General features: G+C 36.7%; 1 protein-coding gene across 5 annotated transcripts in view; it reads right to left on the minus strand.

Moving 5' to 3' along the window:
• The window catches only part of LOC150081971 (CCR4-NOT transcription complex subunit 7-like), a 180867-nt gene that overhangs the window by 135162 nt on the left and 23814 nt on the right, over nt 1–21891 (minus strand). The window contains exons 1-2 of one of the 5 annotated variants that reach the window (XM_090379868.1): nt 21292–21333; nt 8299–8368 (exon numbers count right to left, since the gene is read on the minus strand). The exons of 2 other annotated variants lie outside the window; for them this stretch is intronic. The gene's annotated coding sequence lies outside the window, so the exon portion shown is untranslated. Of the gene's footprint in view, nt 1–8298; nt 8369–14784; nt 14979–21291; nt 21334–21891 lie in introns of those variants that run through there. 2 more of the 5 variants (XM_090379865.1, XM_090379866.1) reach the window with 2 other exon arrangements.

The following is a 21891-nucleotide window of genomic DNA, read 5'->3' on the forward strand; positions in this document are numbered from 1 at the left end:
TAGGCATAATGCTTACAAATAAATAAACCATACAAAACTTTCTGATGGAAAGTTACCATTCAAAAAAGAGAAAGTGATAGCAAATAATGAACATGCCTGATATTCTCTGTATTAAACATGAGCAAAGAAGTCCACATTGGTAAATAAAACAATGCATACAAATATTTCAAAAATGTAAAATAAAATATAATAATAATAAAATATATATAAAATAATAAACACAAGTTTTGACAAAAATCTGTAAAAGATACACAAAAACTATAAGTGTTCTGACAAAAGTAAAAAGGTTGGAAGGTCTAATGTATATTCAGTATTTTAAAAATCCACTTAAAAGGACAGTTAAATTCAAATGACAAGTATCATTTCTCATTCAAGACTTGGAGAAAGTTTCTTATAATTAGAGCTGTGTAGTGGACACAAAAATAAGCAAATTTCAATAACAAATTAAACTTAAAACAACACTGTACTCCACTCCATTTTTAGTCAAAAAATGATTGAACATATTGAAACAAGCTAGAAAAAGATTAAGAAAACATTCCAATAACCCAACTATTAAAGGGCAAGTTTCAACAATACTTTCAAATCCTTATGAATATTGCTGTCAAGTGCTTTACATTTGCTGTTTCACAACTAAACTATTTATACCTTACTTGTAAACAATAATGCATAGCAAGTTACAGATATTCTAGTTTGTTTTCTCTGGTTTTTTTTTTTTTTTTTTTAAGAAGCATTAGCAACTAAGGCCACATTGCTCTGGAGATATGCGGTGGTCATTCCCTGACCTTTCCACATCTTCCGTATTTGGTGGTGACGGGCTCGAACCCCGGTCTAATCAAGAAGCGTGTGCTACGCACTGCTGCTCCTTCCCACATGGCTACGGAGGCACCTGTTTTCTCTGGCAAGGCACCTATGCAATTATATTAAGGGAGGCAGTGAATTACATCTCACAGTTGACAGGTATTTGGTACTGGATCCAAACATTAAATGACCAATTTCACGTACATTCAACTGGCAGAAATGTGTACATTTGGCAGCCATGGAAAGACAAAAAACACACTGAAATACCTATCAAACCAACCCAACATAAGTGCAGCACTGCGACACAGGGCATTTTCACCTTGAAAAATGCCTTACAGTCTGGGAAGACTGACATCATAAATGGGTGCAAAGTAATCAGAAATGGATCTGTATGAGTCTCTAGTGAAGCACTAATCAACAGGTACCAGAGTGGTCCAGTCTCCCATCAAAACACACCTCTGACATCCAAGAGAATCCCCCCCCCAATAGCTTGCACAAACCTCTTCAGGGGAGCAGGATTCAAGAGACTTACGTCAAGTATATCACACCCATCTGTACAAAAGGAGCAGCTGGAAATGAAATTCATCAGCCCAGGCAACCCACTTCCAGTCATCCAATGGCACCACTCCTATGCCCACTGTAGGCACATTTGCTTGACAAACCGTCAGCAGGGGTTCTAGGTAGGACCTCATATGCAAGAGCGCATATGTATTTTTCATTTGGTTTTATCCCTATATAATTTAATGTCATCTTGTTTTTGTTTCTTTAATGTCTTATTGTATTTAATGTTTTTGTAACGCCTCTTATTTGTAAACCCCTGGAATTTTGGCTGCGAAGGGAAAGTTGCAATACTTAACCTTGTAACCAGTTACAATCAAATGTTGCAATAAAGACACTCTCTCTCTCTCTCTCTCATATCCAGTGCACAGTTCATGTTGTCATGCCACTTCTATATTGCATTGCATAGTCAGCCGCTTCACTGTGTTATGCTGAATCCTCTCCTAACCAATTTGGTTAACAATGTTGTAGATGGTCTGCATGAAGCCTCTGGCCCCTTGTAGACCATCTATGCATTGCTAATGCAGTGGTCTCGAAATGTTTTTGGTTGTGCACCCTTATTTTACTTAAAAGGACTAGCGCACACCCAGGAATAAAAAACTAAATATATAAGTTTATTTATTTTTTTTTTTTTTTTATAAATCATTTACATGGAAGGCATTATATCTAAAACAACATTTACAAAATAACATATAATTTTTAAAGATCACAAATAAAAAAATACAAAACAAAATTAAATGGAAGTTCAAGTACAAAATGCATGTACTTGAACGTGCATGATTGATGGCACGATCAAATAAAGACACATTGAAGTATTAAAAAAAACATTTATTTATAATTTTTATTTTCAATTACGTTTCAAAAAACTAAAGTTTTCATAATAAATATTGATTTATTGCAGATTATCTTGCACACCCATCTTTGGAGACCACTGCACTAATGAACCAAATTGCTACCATTGTATCATTATACTAAATTGTACCGTTGTTAACCAAATTACACAAACAGAGCTGTAATGGTATGTGACATTGGGACCATATTAGTGAGGGTATCTTTCCCTTATCCAAAGTTTGTGTACAACCACTGGGTGGACTTGGGAAAGAACTTTGGATAAGGGAAAGATACTCACCCTCACTAATCTGATCCTAATGTTCACATTCTGTCTCCAAGCCCTGGTTAATAATACACAAACTACAGTCATTTCTGCCCTTGAAAAATTCTTGAATGTGATATCAGTGGTATCTTATCTCTGAAAATGACAATCCTGATCTGCCCAGAGACAGACATCACAGAAACTATTTATTTATTTTTTTACTGGCTTTTATCTGTATGATATTGAAAATACACAGTATTGTTGCCAAAAGTTGGCTAATACAATAAATAAATAAAGAAAAATCTCAAGTGCATTCTTCCCATGGAACAAAAGTCCAGTGAATGCTCTAGTGCTACTGTATACAGATGCTATGAATACTTTGCATTTTGTAGGGGTATCAGCAGCAGCTGAAACACATGAAGACATGATTGGAGGTGTTCTTAATGCAAAGCTATTGCAGTGCATAACTTAAAGTAAATAGATTTAATTATTTAAATCAACTAAAATTACAGCCCGGAAGGGTCAGCAATAAACATGTATTTTGTGACAACTCCACTTGCAAAGCAACACAGTATTATCCATACACTACTGATAATAACGAAGCATGTGGCACACGTAGCAACTAATAAATTGTCTACCACCATCTTGTGATCCTTAAAAAGTAATGTCCAGCCTTGTACATGTAGTATGATTAAAAAGTTCTAAGATTATTAAGATAAAAGGGGCCAAGATAACAAATAAGTGTATGGGAGGGGGCTGCCATATTACGGGTTAAACTTGCTTCCTGCTATGCCAAACCACGAACAACACATGCTGAAACTCAGAAGTGTTTTAGGCCTCTTGAAATCATTACTGCAAAAGCATAAGAGCAGCATGTGTGAAACATTTTATGTGAAGCAGAGGAAAAAACAGAGGAAATCCTCAATTTTAAGAACTGTGTTTGGATTAATGGCAAGCTTACTTAAACAAGTAAGCTTGCCATTAATCAGTGAATGAAACATTTCCAAAACAGCTAAAGAAGTTGTCAAAGATTACTGATCTTCAACTTCAATTAGTGATGAAATGGTTGTTGCTCAAGTGTGTGAAAAATTGGTTCTGATCGACGATTAACCATCTGAGAAACTGCTGATGAATGGGATCCCTACGGATCATTCCAGAATAACACAATTAAAAAAATCCTTAGCATGCATAGGTATCAGAAAAATCATTGAATGATAAACCAAAACAATAAACCTTTTCAGCACAAATCTTGATGATGGACCAAATGGTTCACCATCAAGATCTGTTCTGAAAAGAAAGGTAACCTTGATTTTGTCAACTACATTGTTATTGGTGATGTAATATGCAGGTATGACTTTGATCCCAAAACAAAATTTTAGTTGTCAAAGTAGAAGACAATAAACTTGCCCATCCAAAAAAAAAAAAAAAAAAAGACAAAAAAAAAAAGACAAAAAAAAAAAAAAAAAGCACAATAGGTTCAGTCAAGTGTGAAAACAATGTTTTGGATTGTTTTCAATGTTCAGGATATGTTTCATTATGAATTTGTTCTGAATGGACAGAAAGTAAATAAATCAAGTTTATTATAAAGAGGTCTTCCTTTACCACAACAATGCTCCTGTGCAAACTGCACTTTCCATTCAAGAATGTTTAAGACAAAAAAAAAAAAAAAAAAAGTAATATCCTATTCTCCATATCCACTAGACCTTGCCCTATGTGTTTTTTTTTCTCTTCCCTAAACTGAAATGACAGATTTGATGACATTCAAATTACAACAGAAAGCAATAGCAGAACTGAAATTAGTTCAGAGTTAAGGATGTCCAACAATCCTATTATAAGTTTTTATTTGGTTTTTAGGAGCATTAGCAACTAAGGCCATATTGCTCCGGGATATGTGGTGGGCATTCCGACCTTTCCGCATCCTCTGTATTTGGTGGTCACCGGCTCGAACCCTAGTCTAATCAAAAATCGTGTGCTATGCACTGCTGCTCCTGCCCATCCGGCTATGGAGGCGCCCCTTTTAGAAGTAGCAGGAACATTGGGACAACCAATCCCAATGTTCATCCCTCCACTGATTCCAATAGATGTCTGCAGATGCCCATAGGGATCTGTACCTATGACACCTGCAAGGCTTTCCACATTGTCAAATAGATGACAATTGCGTGTCAATATGCCTCAATTCCTGTTCCGAAACATCCCACAGGTTTTCAACTGAACTGAGGTCAGGCAATTTGGAGGCCAATCAAGATAGGTAATCACTGCATTCCTCAAACCGGTCGTGAACAGTGTGGGCCTGATGGCATGGCACATTATTGTCTTGGAAGATCCCATTTCTCTCCAAAAAAATGCACCAAGGCAGGATGCACATGGTTTCATAAGAGCTGCTGGTAGACCTCACCAGTGAAACTGGTCCATACACACTAGGGGCCCTAGTTCTTGCCAGCAAAACATGCCCCATATTAAGCAACCCCTGACACCTGCCTGGATAGCGGGCACACTGCATGATGGGTTGGGTCCATGGGCTCATGTTCTTGTACCACACATGAATTTGTCCATTGGCATGTTGCACCAGGTATTTGGACTCATCCAACCAGCACACTCATTTCCAGTTATCCAGTGTCCAACCAGCATGTTGTTGACACCACGGCATTCACCATCGACAATGATCAGCAGTGTAGTAGAGGTTTTTTTGGCACATCAGTGACTAAGGCCATATTTCTCTGTGTACACTGTCTATAAATTGAATGTGTTCTGAGGTCAATTTTCTGTTTTGCTGGATGAAAAACCCACATTTCTGGGAGGAAAAAATGGGCTAGCCTCACTTGAGACCAACTAACTCAGCCATGTTGTGAAATAGGACCATAAAAATTCCTCCCTTCATCGATGGGGACTCGAACTCAAGTCTTTTTCACTCAGTGTTGGGAGGAGGCAATTCTACGAACTGTGCTATTCTTGAGGAGAGGGTGTCTCTTGGGTTGTCTGCTGTGGAACCCATAAGCGTGAATGTGCAGCACACCATCATTTGGGATATTGGTCCTGATTCCCCATATTGTATTGCAATGTCAACCATCGTGACCTGCCATTGTGCCTGTACAATGTGCAGCACTCTTTGCTAATCATTAACATCCACCCTGCATAATCCTTTACAGTTGTCCTGTTCAACACCATTCTTCGTACACCTTAACCACAGTGGGCTGTGAGCATCCAACAAGACATGCCATGCCATTTCCAACATGGAAGCACCTGATGTACAAATCCCACAATCATGCCCTTTTGAGACCCCATGATATCTTTACTACATTCCATAACTGGAATGCTACTTTATCACTTTGACTTGCATGACCAGATTCAAAATACTACTCCTCTAGTGTACGAAGCTGTTCAGCTTTTTATACTGTGAGCTATACATGGAGGTGATTACAATTCAGTGATCACTGAGTGCATATATATATATATATATATATATATATATATATATATATATATATAAGATGGTCCATAATTAAGAAAATTATTTTAAATAACTGCTGATATAAATATTTATGTTATTTGAAAAATATGAGGGCTTTTCAATAAAGAATGATCATAATTTTTCATGAACAACCGTACTTCTTGTTATTTCTAGCTGAGCTGTGGAATTTAAGACCAAACCAAGTTGCATCACATAGCAACACAATTGAATTGTACACATGGTGTGTGACCTTGGTGGTCGGTCAAGTTTATGCCTGTTCGGTTGCACCTACCTAACAATGGATGTGACACAGGAGGAGCAGTATGCTGCCTCATATTTTGTTTCTGTCTCAAGAAAACATCAGCCTGTAGCATATGAAATGATTAAAGGATTAAATAAATATTTAAAGAAGGCTTATGGCGAATCTATGCTTCCATATAGCTCACAGGTGGCAATGCAATTCATTAGATTGTTTGAAGATGGACATGATTCAATCACAAAAATTAGCAGTCTTGGAGCTCCAACACTACTGTCACCACAGAAACCATAAACACTACTGTAATGATGAGAGAAGATTGTCGTATAACAGTAAGGCAACTGGCAAAGATGCTGAAATATCAGTAGGAAGCACGGACAGTATTCTCTGTGACTATTTGCACATGACACATTTGGCACACTGGGTTCCAAGACTACTCACACCTGAACAACAGCAAGTTCACATGGAGGTCTATCAGGAGCTGCAACTTATTGAAGGTGGGAAAGTTCTGCACAAGGTGAAAATGGCAGGTGAGACATAGCTTCATCATTTTGACCCAGAAAGTAAGCAAAAAAGCTCTGTTTGAAAGTCTATGTCATTGCCAACACTGAAAAAAGCAAAAGTTGTGGCTTCTGTACGAAAGGTTATGGTCATCTCATTTTTTTTTTTTTTTTTTACACTGTGATAAAATTATGATTATTTGTTATAAAATAGCCCTCATAGTTTATGATAATTTCTTTTTTTGTTTCAGAATAATTTGAACATAAGAAAAGTACTGTGAGCCTTACAATGAAGGGAAGGATTAAAATAAAGTGGTATGCAAAATATAAAAATGCTACAGAAGTTGCATGCCAGTTCAAGGAGTTTCTTGGACATAAACTACCCACAATAAAGATCATAAGGCAAATTGTAAAGAAGTTTGATGAAGTGGGAACAGTGCAAAATCTACCAAAATGGGATAGACCTTGTTATCTCAAACATATCTACCAATTTAAAACTTGTAAGGGAGAATATCCAAAGAGGTCAAAAAAAAAAATCTCAGAGAAGGCAAAGTTTGGAACTTAAATAAAAGGTTTGTCATCACACTACTATGAAGTTTGAGTGAGGACAACCAAGACAGACAACTGGAATTTGCCAAACAGTTTTAGTCACAAGTGTCATCACAAACCCAGAAATAGTTTACAAAGTTATGGACTGATGAAGCTGCATTTAAACTAAATAGAACTGTTAATCACCATAACTGTGTTTATCGCTCTCTTAACAACCCCCCCCCCTTATTCTTTAACAAGGATTTAAACACTACTGGCATGACAGACTGAACTGGAACTGGACAAGAGGCATTCTTGGACCTTTTTTTTTTTTTCTTTGATGGATGTTAAAATTGATTATTTCAAAAACTGAATGATTGTCATAATCAATTATGAAATTTAAAAAAACACAAATGTCAGTGAAGGGAATCAAATTAATGTTATCAAAACTAATGCTTTAGTTTAGCACTGCTTTATACCATACAGCTGTGTGTATGCTTCCAGCCACATTTCCAATTATACCATGCTAAACAATAATCAAAAATCCATAATCGCCTATGCAAATGCAGATAATCAACAATGCATTTCTATAATCAATTATGCCCCATCACCAGAAGGAACCATGATAGGAAAAAGTTACTTGAGACGACTAAAGGACAAAATCAATTTTCAGTATTTATTTATGTAGGAAGGAGCACCTACTCATTATGCAAAAACTGTCTTTGAATTCTCAGACTAGACAAAAAGTTCCAGGTCAATGGATCAGATGGTGGAATTCCATTGAATGGCCACTATGCTCCTCAGATTTAACAGTCTGTGATTACTTTTTGTGGGGATTCTTAAAGATAGTGTATTTAGTAATAAGCACAGGTCTCTGCTGGAACTTTGGCAGTCAGCAGTTAAGAGAATTTGCCAACCTTCCTCTGAGGAACCGTGCCTTGTTGTGTGTTGCTCGGTACCCAAAAGAGTACAGTTTTCTAAAGACCAAAATGAAATCCATATTGAACAAATGTTTTAATTTTTTTTTTAAGTTTACGTATGCCCTTTATATTGTGTTAGAATTAACTGAAATATATATTTAAAATGGTGTTATTTACAGTCAAACATGGTTCCTTACTTTTGGACCAACCACCCTGTACACACAGGCGTTGCACATGTGGGCTGTACTTTCATGATAGATTTAGGACCTGAAAACAATGAAAAAAATTCGTATAAACATGTGTCCAATTCTGAACAGTTATGAACTATGGCTGTGGAGTTTTCAGTGGTGAAAAATAAGATAATAAATAAGAATAAGCAGACATGTACCTAGTAAAATGATTATTCATAATAGATACATATTTACTTAGGATTTTATTAATTTTTAAAATTCAAAGAGCCATTAACTCTGTAACCATTCAGAATCACATTTATATGATTTATTTTTTTTTTTTTAGATGATGAACTGATCCTGAAAGTATGACCCACATGTTATGAAACATCCTCTATATATGGAGGGAGAACTGACTGGATCCATGCATGTAGTAACCGCTCCCACCCTAGAGATAAGCATTGAATATCTCACCACTTGTGATGTTCAATTACTTATGTGCATGTGCGTGTGTGTGTGGGTGTGTGTGTGGGTGTGTGTGTGAGAGAGAGAGAGAGAGAGAGAGAGAAATGGGTAATATATATATATATATACAGGTAGTTCCCAACTTTACGAGCTGATTTGTTTGTAGCGCATGCTCATAAAGCGGGAATTTATTTCCCATAGATATAACATTAAAAACAGAGGTTATGTTCTCAAAAAAGAGGTTATGAAATTTTACCATAGTAATGTTAAATAAAGGTCAACAAAATAATAGTTTAAGCAAATTCAAGCAAATTATAATAATAAAGAAATTATTTATGCCATACGAACGTTAAATAATGTTTATTCACCATCATCATCGACTAAAAGCACACTCATTGATGGATTCTCACTTGTTGATCTTCTATCACTCATTGTTAGTTTGTTGGAAGCACAAGGAGTCATCTTCTCCTTCAGAAATGCTTCAAGAGTCATTTGTTTCCAAGACAGTCTTCTCCTTCCTTTATAAATTTCATGATAGCATTTCACACAAAGATCTTTAACAGTCATTCCGGCCGCATGTTTGCTTATAATCTCATATTTTGTTTCCAATATTATTCCTCTTCTTTGCTGTTTCTTTTTATTAACATCACTTTCCATAGTATTACTTAGTTTTGCATATTGTACAGTATTCATAAGCAGGATAAGGGATGCACACATGTACTAAGAGTAACTAAGAGAAAGAACAAGGTGCATGTATACTTGAATGAACACCAATGTCAGGAGTATAGTAAACAAATTTGATGAATTTGAAGTTCTGGTTAAGACATCCAAGGTGCATATTGTTGGGATACCAGAGACTTGGTGCCACTCAGAAATAAGGGATGCACAATTGAAATTTGGGGAGTGCAATGTGTACAGAAAGGCTAGACAGGATAGGAAGGGAAGAGGGGTTATGCTATTAGTTAAGAAACACAAAATTTAAAGGAAGGGCATCCAGTTGACATAGATGGACAGTGCAATGTTGAGTCAGTTTGGTGTGACATAAGCACTGGGAAAGCAAAAATGAGGGCATATCACGAGTTTGTTATAGGCCTAATGACTCTGATGAGTACAATGAGTACAGTACTCAAGATGTGGCCTAACCATTGCCTTATACAAGGGAGGTGATTATTCCCTTGTATAAGGCAATGGTTAGGCCACATCTTGAGTACTGTATACAGGTCTGGAGGCCTCATTTCAAGAAGGATGTAGAACTGCTGGAACGGGTACAGAGAAGGGCAACAAGATTAGTGAATGGAACAAAGGGTTGCTCTTACGAAGAAAGGCTTAAGTTTTGCAAATTACAGAGTCTGGAGACAAGGCACCGGCGAGGTGATCTGATAGAGGTGTATAAGGCTTTGAATGGTTTGAGCATGCCCAATGCCAATGGGATTCTTCATCTTGCTCAGAATAATCACCTCAGAGGGCATAAATTCAAATTGAGGAAGGACGGATGTCGGATAGATGTGCGGAAATTTGCCTTTGGCCAGCAGGTGGTTGGTTGGTGGAACCGACTTCCATCACTTGTTGTAGAAGTTGATAGCCTAAACAAATTTAAAGCTCAACTGGACAGGTATTTCGAACGAACAGATGGGTGAAATGGGAGTGGGGTTTTTTTTTTTTGGCTGATGCTGAATAAGCTTGCTTTCTTGCATCATATGCCTCTACTAATGCTAATGCTAATGAACAATTATACAGAGAAATAGAGTGGGACAGTAAATCAGTGTCTTATAATGGGGGATTTTAACTTCCCAGATATAGACTGGAACTTGTCAATTGGTCACTCACACTCCAGCAAGACTTTTGTGGATTTATTGGAGAATTGTTTTCTACAGCAGCATGTTAGAGAGGCAACAAGAGGGAGTAGCACTCTTTATCTGATTACCAAAAGTGATTATTCATGCATTAAGAATTTACAGATAAAGGAACCACTAGGTAACAGAGATCACAGTGTACTGATGAGGGATTTACTTAAAGATGTAACTACCATCAGGGGTAAAGGGAAGGGTTTTTGCTTTTGTAAAGGCAACTACACTGGTCTCAAAGATTTTTTAGGTTCTATACAGTGGGACCAACTGATAATGTTACCAACAGCAAATTCTAAATGGGAAACATTCAAGGAAGTAATCTTGAAAGCTACTAGTTTTTTGTTCCAACTAAGAAATACTGCTCTAGGTTCAGGCCCAAATGGATGTCAGATGAACTAATGAGACTCTTGGCAGAGAAGAAAAATGCATGGGATGTACATAAATTGTCAGGTGACACAGAAGCCTATGGTAGATACAAGCTAGTCTGTAATCAAGTCACAAAGGAGGTTAGGCAAGTGAAGGCAGATTAAGAAAAAAACTTTGGCAAAGGATGCAAAGAAAACCAGCAAAGACTTCTTTACTTATATAAACTCTAAAATGAAGGGGATGAATCAGATTGGTCCACTTGAGGTCCACTTGATATCAATGGTTTGACTGTAGATGATCATTCTCAGATAGCTGCCGAACTAAATGTGTATTTTGCATCTACATTCAAACATTGGAGTTATTCAAGGAGGAGAGGGCCAGATGTTTATCAGACTCTAACAAGGAGTTAAATGATTCTGTAATAACTGAGAGCAAAGTGGAGGAGAAATTGTTGAAGTTAAACATAAGGCACCTGGGGTTTATGGAATCTATCCAATTATATTAAAGGAGGCAAAAGGAAGTAAGCAAACCCTTAGCCATAATTATGAGAGCATCCTTGGAGATGTGCAAATGTATCTCCAATTCACAAAGGGGGATCAATATTACAGACCTGTTAATTTGGCTTTTGTTCCAGGGAAAATAATGGAGTCACTGGTTAAAGACGCGTTGTAGGATCATTTAGACAAGACTGCAGCAATAATTCAGACACAGCATGGGTTTGTCAAGGGGTAGTCTTGTCTGACCAATTTGACTGGATACTACGATGTGGTCACAAAGGAACTGGATGCAAAAAATAATTTTGATATCATATACTTCGATTTCAGGAAAGCTTTTGATACAGTTGCACATGGAAGACTACTGTACAAATTGGTGCAGTATGGCATTAAGGGCAAGTTGCTATAATGGATAAAAGAATGATTGATTGGGAGAAAACAGAGTGATGGTCAATGTGTACTGCTCTACGTAGATTAATGTTATTAGTGGTGTCCCTCAGGGTTCAGTGTTGGGCCCATTGTTGTTTTGTATATTTATCAATGATACTGATGAAGGTATATCAAGCTTAATGTCAAAGTTTACAGATGATACAAAGGTTGGCAGGGTTGTTAATAACATTAATGACAGTATGCTGCTGCAACTATGTAGTGTTACACTCAGAGTTGTGGAGAATGAAAGAGTCCTTGGGGTAATTGTGCAGTCATATATGAAGTTTTCTGAGCAGTGCAGACAGGCTGCAAGAGTAGATCATGGGATCTTGTCAATAGTATATAGGAATTTTGTTAGCAGAGACAAGGAGGTGATTATCCTTTTGTATAAGGCAATGGTCAGGCCACACCTTGAGTGCTGTATACAGGTCACTTTAGGATGGAGGTAGAGTTGCTAGAACGAATACTGAGAAGGGCAACAAGATTGGTGAAGGGAACAAAGGGGTGCTCTTATGAAGAAAGGCTTAAGTTTTGAAAATTGCAGCTTCTGGAGACTAGGCACCTGCGAGGCAATCTGATTAAGGTGAATAAAGCCTTGAATGGATTGAGCATGCTCAATGATGATAGGATTCTTCCTCTTGCTCAGAATAATTGCCTGAGAGGGCATAAACTCAAATTAAGGAAAGACAGTTGTAGGATAGATGTGTAGAAATTTGCCTTTAGCCAGTGGGTAGCTGATTGCTGAACAAACTTCCATCTGGTATTGTTGAAGTTGATAGCTTAAATAAATTCAAGGCAGAACTAGACAAACATTTGGAATGAATGGATCAGTGAAATGGAAAGTTTTTTTTTTTTTGGCTGATGCTGTATAAGCTTGCCTTCTTGCATCGTGTGCCTCTGCTAATGCTATATATTATACAGGGTGTCTCAAAAATATTGGTACAAACATTTAGGGGAGGTAGGTAACATCTAAAGGAATGTGAATCTCATAGGAACACATAACCGGAAACGTCACCATAAGTCAGTACACGGTGCTGCTCATCAGTTTGCGAGAGGGAAAATTTCTGGTTTACTCATTCAAGCAGTAGTCGCTGCACGAAGAGCATGCATCGATATATGAACTGTGAGCTGGCAGACATGCACCTAGTGTAAGGATTAGCAGAGGGCGATGGACGAGCCACTCAACGAATTTATGGAGAACGCCTCCCAGACAGACAGGTACCGGACACCTGTTTGTTTGCGCATGTGTCATTTAGAGGTAACAGGAGTAGTGCGAGCAGACCACGTTCAACACGAACTCCCGTCATGGAAGAAAGTGTGTTGAATGCCGTCCAGAATAATCCTACTACCAGCACACGTGCCGTTGCCTCTGCCTTAGGAGTGTCTCGTTGCAGTGTACAGTGTGTCTGGCATGACGAATTCTTACACCCCTTTCATCTCCAAAGGGTTCAGTTACTGCTCCCCCAAGATCATCCTGCATGTGTGGCTTTTGCGCAGTGGTTTCTCCCAGAAAGTGTTCAAGACGAATTTTCCAGCCTATGTTTTGTTCACGGATGAGGCTAATTTCACTCGGGAAGGCTTATTCAATTAGCACAATGCTCATGTGTGGGCTCACGACAACCCACACGGTGTGCGCCCCCATGCAGCACAACATTGCTTCGCAATAAATGTGTGGGCAGGTATGGTCGGTGACTGCTTAGCCGGCCCATACCTGTTACCATCCTGCATGAACTCCGCTAAATATCGGCTCTTTCTTGAACAAGTTCTACCAGGGTTACTTGACAATGTTCCAGCAAATGTGAGACGTAACATTTTGGTTTCAACATGACGGGGCGCCTGCCCATTATGGAAGGTGTGTTCCTGACCATTTGAACAGGCGTTTTGGGCGTCGATGGATTGGCCGTGGTGGATCCGTTGCCTGGCCCCCATGCTCACCTGATTTATCGAGCCTTGATTTCTTTCTGTGGGGGACCCTCAAATCTATTATGTATGAATTGCCTGTGAAGATGGAAATGGATATCGTGGCGAAACTCATCTACACTGCTGCTACTGTCAAAGAAACTCCAGGTGTGTTCAACCGTGTCCACCAATCCATGCTGCGTCGGTGTCACACATGCATCGCATCTCATGGTGGAACCTTCGAGCATCTGTTGCAACATCATGAACTGCATCCATCTCGTACTCCATTGTTAATATTATGTCAAATAAATGTTTGCCACTATCTACTGTCTTGTGTCATTTCTGCTTCTTGTGCATCTGCTACTACTTTCCCGTGACGTTTCCGGTTATGGGTTCCTATGCAATTCACATTCCTTTAGATGTTACCTACCTCCCCTAAATGTCCGTACCAATATTTTTGAGACACCCTGTATATATATATATATATATATATATATATATTTTACAAGCAAAAATGCTTATAATCTAAGTCAACTGTTAAAAATATTAGGCATGTATATATAAGTTTAGAAGTTTCTTTCAATACAGTATCAACAATTTATGTCTGTATACATATATGTTCTCTTGAAACTATGCACAGATGTGCTACAATCTATCAACTCTGTTTACTGATATTACTAGGCTAGTAATATCACAATAGGTTTAAAAAACGCAACACAGGAGGGTACAGATGCAACCAATATGAAGAAATCCTTTAGAATTGAGTCTCAGAAGTTGATGGAACTGAATAAAATAATACATATATAAACAAATAATATTAATATTACCGCAAAGAAAAAAATAAATGAAGTGTTTTTATATTTTGATTTTTTTTTTTTTTTTTTTAATTTTCTTGACAACACTCCTGCTCTAACATTCAAGTATAAAGTTAAAATATGAAAAAAAAAAAAAAAAAAAAATTGATATTTAAAAGCATATGTACAATTTATTACAAATTCCTTGAAAAAACTCACTCTGGATCGTGTTCATAGGGTCCAGATACCCACTCTCAAAAGGGTTAAACTCAGCCATGATAACACCAATTTCTGGCAATTGTGTACAATACTTTGTTCCCACTGGAAAATTTTCCTATAACTTTCCAAAGCAGTGTTTGCTGCTGCAAAACTCACACTATGATATAATTCGAGAATCCATTGATAATTAAAATCTGTGAAAATTAAAAGCTTTTAAATTTCCTATATGTCATTAATTTTTATCCTATATGCTAAATTAATTGTAAATGATTATTGCTGACATATCAAAGCAAACAGCCACCTTAAATATTACATATACAAGCAAAGCTCTATAAGATATATAGTGTGATTCAGAATTGTATGTCATAAACCCTATAGTGAATTCCTAGAAAAACAAAAACACAGTACACCTAATTCTGTTTTTACACGATAGATACGTTCCTGAAAAATACGTGTAAAAAAAATTCGTGTAAAAAAATACATTGTATTTATGGAAGAAAAGAAGATTGGTTCCGGATCTAAAAAATCAGTAAAAATAATTTAAAAAAAAAACACATAAAAATATTCTTTTTAAGCTTATTATTTTATTTCAACAAAATACACATGTAATAATATGTAATGAAAATGTATTAAAGTAAATTTGTATGCATATGAAATGAATTCTTCATGAACAAAAAAAATCTGTTTTACACATAACAAAATTTTATTCGTTTTCACTTTCTGATAATAAACAGCGCATACGTTTGCGTACGACTGGAATATCACTGCTATCACTAGAAATGTTGTGGACATCATCTTCTTCCTCTATTAATGAAATTCTTTCTGTGATCTCTTGAGCAAAATCAGCACGAGTCTCCTCTGGTGCTGATGTTTCACCGGTTTTATGAACGAATTCAGTTATTAATCGTTGTGTTCGTGTTTTGGTTAGGCCGTTATATAATTCTCTGTAAGAGGCTATCAACAATTTCAGTTCAAGTTGAAACTTCTCAGCGCATTCCTCATTAGGGTCATGTTTGACAAAATGATTACCTAATTTTCTGGCCAGTTCCAGACCTTCTTTTATTAAATCTGCATTTAGAACAGGATCATTTTCTTCATTATCACTATGTTCTGTGGGATAAGGAGTCCCAAGGACAATCTCTAATATTTCATCTTCGCTTAGGGCTTTGTCGGTTAACAATTCATCAATATCTTCAAACGATAGATCATCGAATCCTTCTCCACCAATTTTGTGTGTCATTGTAATGATGTTGGGAAATGCGGTCGTATTAAGGATGATGGCTTTGTCGGTTAACAATTCATCAATATCTTCAAACGATAGATCATCGAATCCTTCTCCACCAATTTTGTGTGTCATTGTAATGATGTTGGGAAATGCGGTCGTATTAAGGATGATGGGATCTTTGCTTTTTACACATTGTGGCCAAACCGCTTTCCAACACACATTTAAAGTTGCTGGTTTTAATTCAGTTAACGCTAATCCAACTTGATTGATACAATCCATAATTGAGAATTTCTTCCATACATCAATGGCTGTTAGTGTTTCATCATTCAGTTTGTCCAAAACATGTTAGAATGTTCGTTTTACGTAGTATGTTTTAATTGTCGCAATTATACCTTGGTCTACTGGTTGTATCAAAGATGTAGTATTAGGTGGCAGAAATAAAATTTGTACGTTTGGGTGTTCCAAGACAGGATGGCTGGGTGCATTATCAAGAATCAGAAGAACTTTAAATTCGAGACCTTTCAAATTCATATAACGTCTGACTTCTGGGATGAAACATTTGTTGAACCATTCTATAAAGATAGCAGTAGTCACCCAGGCCTTCTTGTTTGCCATCCAGTGAACAGGCAGTTTATTGATATCTACACCTTTCATTGAACGTGGGTTTAGGGCTCGATTTACCAGCAGTGAGTTCAACATACGATCTCCTGAAGCGTTAGAGGAAAATAATAAGGTCACACGATCCTTAGCTACCTTAAAACCACCAGCAGTTTTCTGCGATTTGGCTACATACGTTCTGTTCGGCATTTGTTTCCAGAAGAAACCAGTTTCATCTGCATTCCACACTTGATCAGGAGTGTATCCTCCATCTTCAATAATTTTTGCAAGTTCCTGCGAGAATACTTTAGCAGCCGATTCATCTGCAGATGCAGTTTCACCTTTAATTTTTATATTATGAAGAGTATTCCTTTTAAGAAACCCTGTCATCCAACCTGTACTCGCAGAAAATTCATACTTTCTGTTTAATTGAGATGAAGTGCTTGGCTCCTTTTCTTTAATCTGTCTGTAAATTCTTAGTGCTGTTTGCTTGATGGCATTTCCATCTACTGGTACTTTTTTTTGTGACTGGTCTTCTATCCATATTACCAGAGCCTTTTCCATTTTCTCCTTGACAATATCTCTTGTATATGATGATGAATTAACACTTACTTTTGTTCCAGAACATACCGACTTCCTAATTGCAGCTTCATTTTTCTTAATAGTTCTTACGGTAGCTTCATGTACACCAAAATGCTTTCCTACAGATGTAGCCCCTTGTCCAGTTGCAAGACGATCTAAAATTTGAATTTTAAGTTCCAAAGAAATCGCTTTCCTTTTCATTTTGGTAATAGGCGAATTATTCGACATTATATAAGGGCTACCGAAAAATATCTTAGTTATAATTAAGAAAAAAAGGTATGAAAAATTTGTAAACTTATAATTTATTGACTATCGGCAAAATTAATAAATTTTTATGTGCACAAATTTCACTAAAGATTCTTTCACTTTGAAATAGAGCGTACTACTAAATGTCTTCCGAAGATACAATGCACAAATACCGTAGATGTGCACCAAATTCAATAAAAACGTTGACGATTCATAGATATCTAGACGTACACATTGGTAAACAAAAGCACGCGTTTCAAAACGCACACACTAGCTGTTATCCAATCTATTGGTGCGCATAAAATAGAAATGATACTAATATGCCACAAATTAAAAAAAAAATTTTCTTAGAATTTAGGCAAAAAAAATTAATTGAAATCGTGTTAAATCAAAATGACTCGCGTAAAAAGAGAATGAAATTTTTATTTTGAATTCGTGTTAAATCAAATTCGTGTAAAAAAAGTTCGTGCAAAAACAGAATTAGGTGTATAGTTAAAAAAAAAAAAAAAATGTTAGAGTTTCACAAAGTCACTTCCAGTTTAGAAAAGAATTATACACAGCTGAGATGATCATGCTCAAATACTGTAAATAACTGCAACACATGCACATGCACACAAATGCAAGAAGCAGTACCCAGTAAATCAATGAGGCATAGTGGTTTTTTTTGTTTTTTTTTTAAAATTATTTTATGAATTTGCACAATTGTGAATGTTTTATATTATTTTACTGCAATTCCAATGTAACTGTCAGTTTTGTACGATTTTTTCTGATATTGGAAGTGACATCATAAAATTTTAATAGTTTTTTTAAACCCACCATTTTCAAAAATCTCCAAAGAGCATCTTCAATTTCTTTGGTTATCAGGTATGTATCTACTGTAGAATATACGATGCAATTCAGAATCATGCTATATAGCATAATGCCATAAGGAATGAAGAGTCGTCAATTATGGAGGAAATGCAACTAAATTTGGCAGTTATGTGTGGAAGGTGCAGAAGAGAATCAATAAATAACAAAATTAGCTCCAACGATTTGTATGCAAATCAATCACAACAATAATTACTAAACTATTATTATTAGTGGAAAATGATGCAAGGAAGCAAACTTTATAGCATCAACAAAAAATAAAAAAAAATCCACCTCATCTATCCATCCCCTCTAGTAATTTACCTAATTCTTCCTTGCATTTATTCAAACTATCCACTTCCACAACATCAGATGGTAGGTTATTCCAACAGTCAATCAATTTCTAGCTGAAAGCAAATTTTTGTACATCTATCCTGCAGCCATCCTTTTTCAATTTAAATTTATGCCTATTATGCATTTTTCCAAGAAATAGTAAAAACTTTAGCAGATCTGTTGAAATAGGATGTAACCTGTTTCAATGGATCCACATCACTCCTAAAATGAGCCATCAAGCCCTGTATATAGAACTCAATATGCAGTCTGACACCTGCATTTTACAATGGGATAAAAACAGCCTTGTTCCTGCTGGCAAAATTCCTGTATATAACAAGGTGTGGCAACAAACTTCCCGGACTGGTACTGTTGCAGTTGTTCAATGAGTTTGAAAATAAACGTAAGTAGTATGGAGGTAGTTCAAACTTCCTCCAACAAATGGTGGAACAGAGATTGTCCAGTAGGTTGACAGGTTGCAAGTAACATCCAGTTTCATCAGTAGCATTAATGGAGGCGCCTCCGTAGCCATGTGGGAAGGAGCAGCAGTGCATAGCACATGCTTCTTGATTAAACCGGGGTTCGAGCCCGTCACCACCAAATACGGAGGATGCAGAGAGGTCAGGGAATGACCACCGGATATTCCTGGAGCAATATGGCCTTAGTTGCTAATGCTCCTAAAAACCAAAACAACAACAACAAGCATTAATGTTCTATGTCATGATTTTGCAATGGAACAATGAATGAAAATCAAATTTTGCTTTAAACTAGGAAAATCTGCAACAGAAAAATGTGAAATATTAAAAACTGTTTATGGTGATGAAATGTTAAATTGCAATGGTGTGTTTGAATGGTATAAGCAGTTCAAATGTCTGCGATGACCCAAGAAGTGGGCGTCCATCAGCCTATTGAAATGAGAACAGAGTTGCAAAAGTTTAGGAAATTGTAGTAAGAGATCATCGTGACTCTTAGAATGATGGCTGATGAGTTGGATATGAATGAGGAGATGATTTGTCAAATTCTGCATGAAGATTTTGGGAAAAAGGAAGGTGTGCACAAAATTTATGATGTACAGCATGAAGGAATGAGAAGAAGCACTGAAAAATTTCACATGCAAAGACTTCAGCCAGATTTTCAAGACAATCCTAATTTCCTCAATTGTTTTGTCACTAGAGATGAGTGCTAGATGTTTCAGTACAACCCAAAGACAAAGCATCAGAGTATGCAGTGGACTTCAAAATAACCCCAGGGGGGGCCCACATCTGGTAAGTATGGGCTTGGCACACCCAGGGTCCTGAGCTGGATATCATCATTCATCTCTTTCTTGGTGATTCCCTTCGCTTCTACTTCTGGCTTTCATTCTCGCTCACACACACACACAGCAATTCAAAAATTTTTTTTTTTTTTTTTTGGCTGGTGCAGCATAAGCCTCAGGCTTCCTTGCACTATACGGGTAATAATAATAAAGTTGTTTACAGAAGTCTAGAATCAAGACAATACTGATCACGTTTTTTTCAAAAAACAGGATGTTATTCACATGGAATTTGTACCTGAAGGGGAGAGAGTAAATGCTGTGTTCTATGTACAGGTTCTTTAAAGACTAGTGAAGCACAATTACGAGTGAGGCTGCAATTTTGAGAGAAAAACTGCTGGTTCTTGTTGCATGACAATACAATAAGAACCTGCTCATTCTGCACTGACATTGTACAGATCAAGCATTCACCCTACTCTCCGATCTAGCACTAGCAGACTTCTTCCACTTTCCCAAGGTGGAAACTGCCCTCAAAGGAAAGAAATTTCAGGATGTTGAGTACACAAAGAAAAACAACTGCTGAACTGAACATAGTTTCTTTGGACACATCCCCTGACTCCTTTCAGAAAAACTTTTAGAAAGGTGTAATAAGTGTATTCAATGAGGTGGTGTTTACTTTGAATAAAAATAAAACCATTTTTGACTCCTTCACTTTGTGTTTTTTATTGCACTAGTCCAGGAACTTGATTGCCACACCTCGTATCTTATAGAACCCTGTAAGCAGTCTACACCGTTCAGAGAACTTCAAGTCACACTCTAGAATTATCACTAGGTATTTTTAGTTTTCCATACCTTGTGTATAGTAACAATCAATTGGTATGTTATTCTGAGATTAGTACTACTCAACTGCTGTAGTACCTTGCATTTATTAATTTTTAATCCTCCCCAACCACTTTTCAGCCATTCTGTGTAATTTCTTGTTACAGTGGCATTCTATTGGGGAATAGAATGCCACTGTAACAAGAAACAATAGCACTGACCACTGTAACATAGTGGTCAATGCTATTGACCACTCTGCCAACCTCTATCATCACCAAAGAGACATTAAACTTAATACAGTGAAACTTCCCTTTAACAGACAGCCATGGGGAATGAAAATGTGTCTGTTAGAGAGAAGTGTCCGCTAACAAGAAGTCTGAGGGAGAAAAAAAAAAAAAAAAAAAAAGAAAGAAAGAAAGAAAGAAAAATCGTTAAACGTTTAATGTACAATTAAATTAAAATTATATACAAATTTTGAACAATATTTTTGTAAATAATATACAATTACATACACAAGAGATAAAGAAAAATCATTAAACGTTTAATGTAAAATTTAAATTAAATTATATATTCAGATTTTGCACAATATTTTTGTAAATAATATACATACAGCGGTAATCACTTATTTTCTTCTGCACCTTCTTCCGGCTGATAATTTTGTTTTCAACATTTGTTTGGAGTGAAGAAACCATCGAAAGTCCTTCAGTATCTTCTTCAGCGGCAAAAAAACATTTTTAAACGATTGATTTGTATGAGCGCTTCTTCTATTTTCATCGGTGGTTCGCCGTTAATATGTTCTTCGACAGAATGACCTCCTTCCATTGCTTCATCCTTGTGAGGAACTTCTTGAAAAATATCGATGATAATGTCATTGATATCTATAGCACCATCTTCTGTAGTGAAGTTCGAGTATATATCTTTGTAGCCATGGTCACTTGTAGCTGAAGTGTCGTACATTATCAATAGATGTTGAAGTTCTTGTTCTTCTTGGTGCTCCACATTGCTGTTCACAACTTCAATTTTTGCGTTTGAGAAGCCAGACTTTACAAAACAGTTCAAGACAGTTTGTTTTCTAGTTGCGTTTACTGAAGAGGAAATCCACTGAATCACATCTAGGATGCTGATTTTCTTTGCAAGGTCACTCGCACATGTTACATCGTTCATGATTGCAATGAGATGTCTTAAAACACGTTTTCTGTAGTGAAGTTTA

This window comes from Mastigoproctus giganteus, chromosome 8 (genome assembly GCF_048544385.1).
Source record: "Mastigoproctus giganteus isolate SK-2022 chromosome 8, ASM4854438v1, whole genome shotgun sequence".
In the NCBI taxonomy this organism is placed as follows: domain Eukaryota; kingdom Metazoa; phylum Arthropoda; class Arachnida; order Uropygi; family Thelyphonidae; genus Mastigoproctus; species Mastigoproctus giganteus.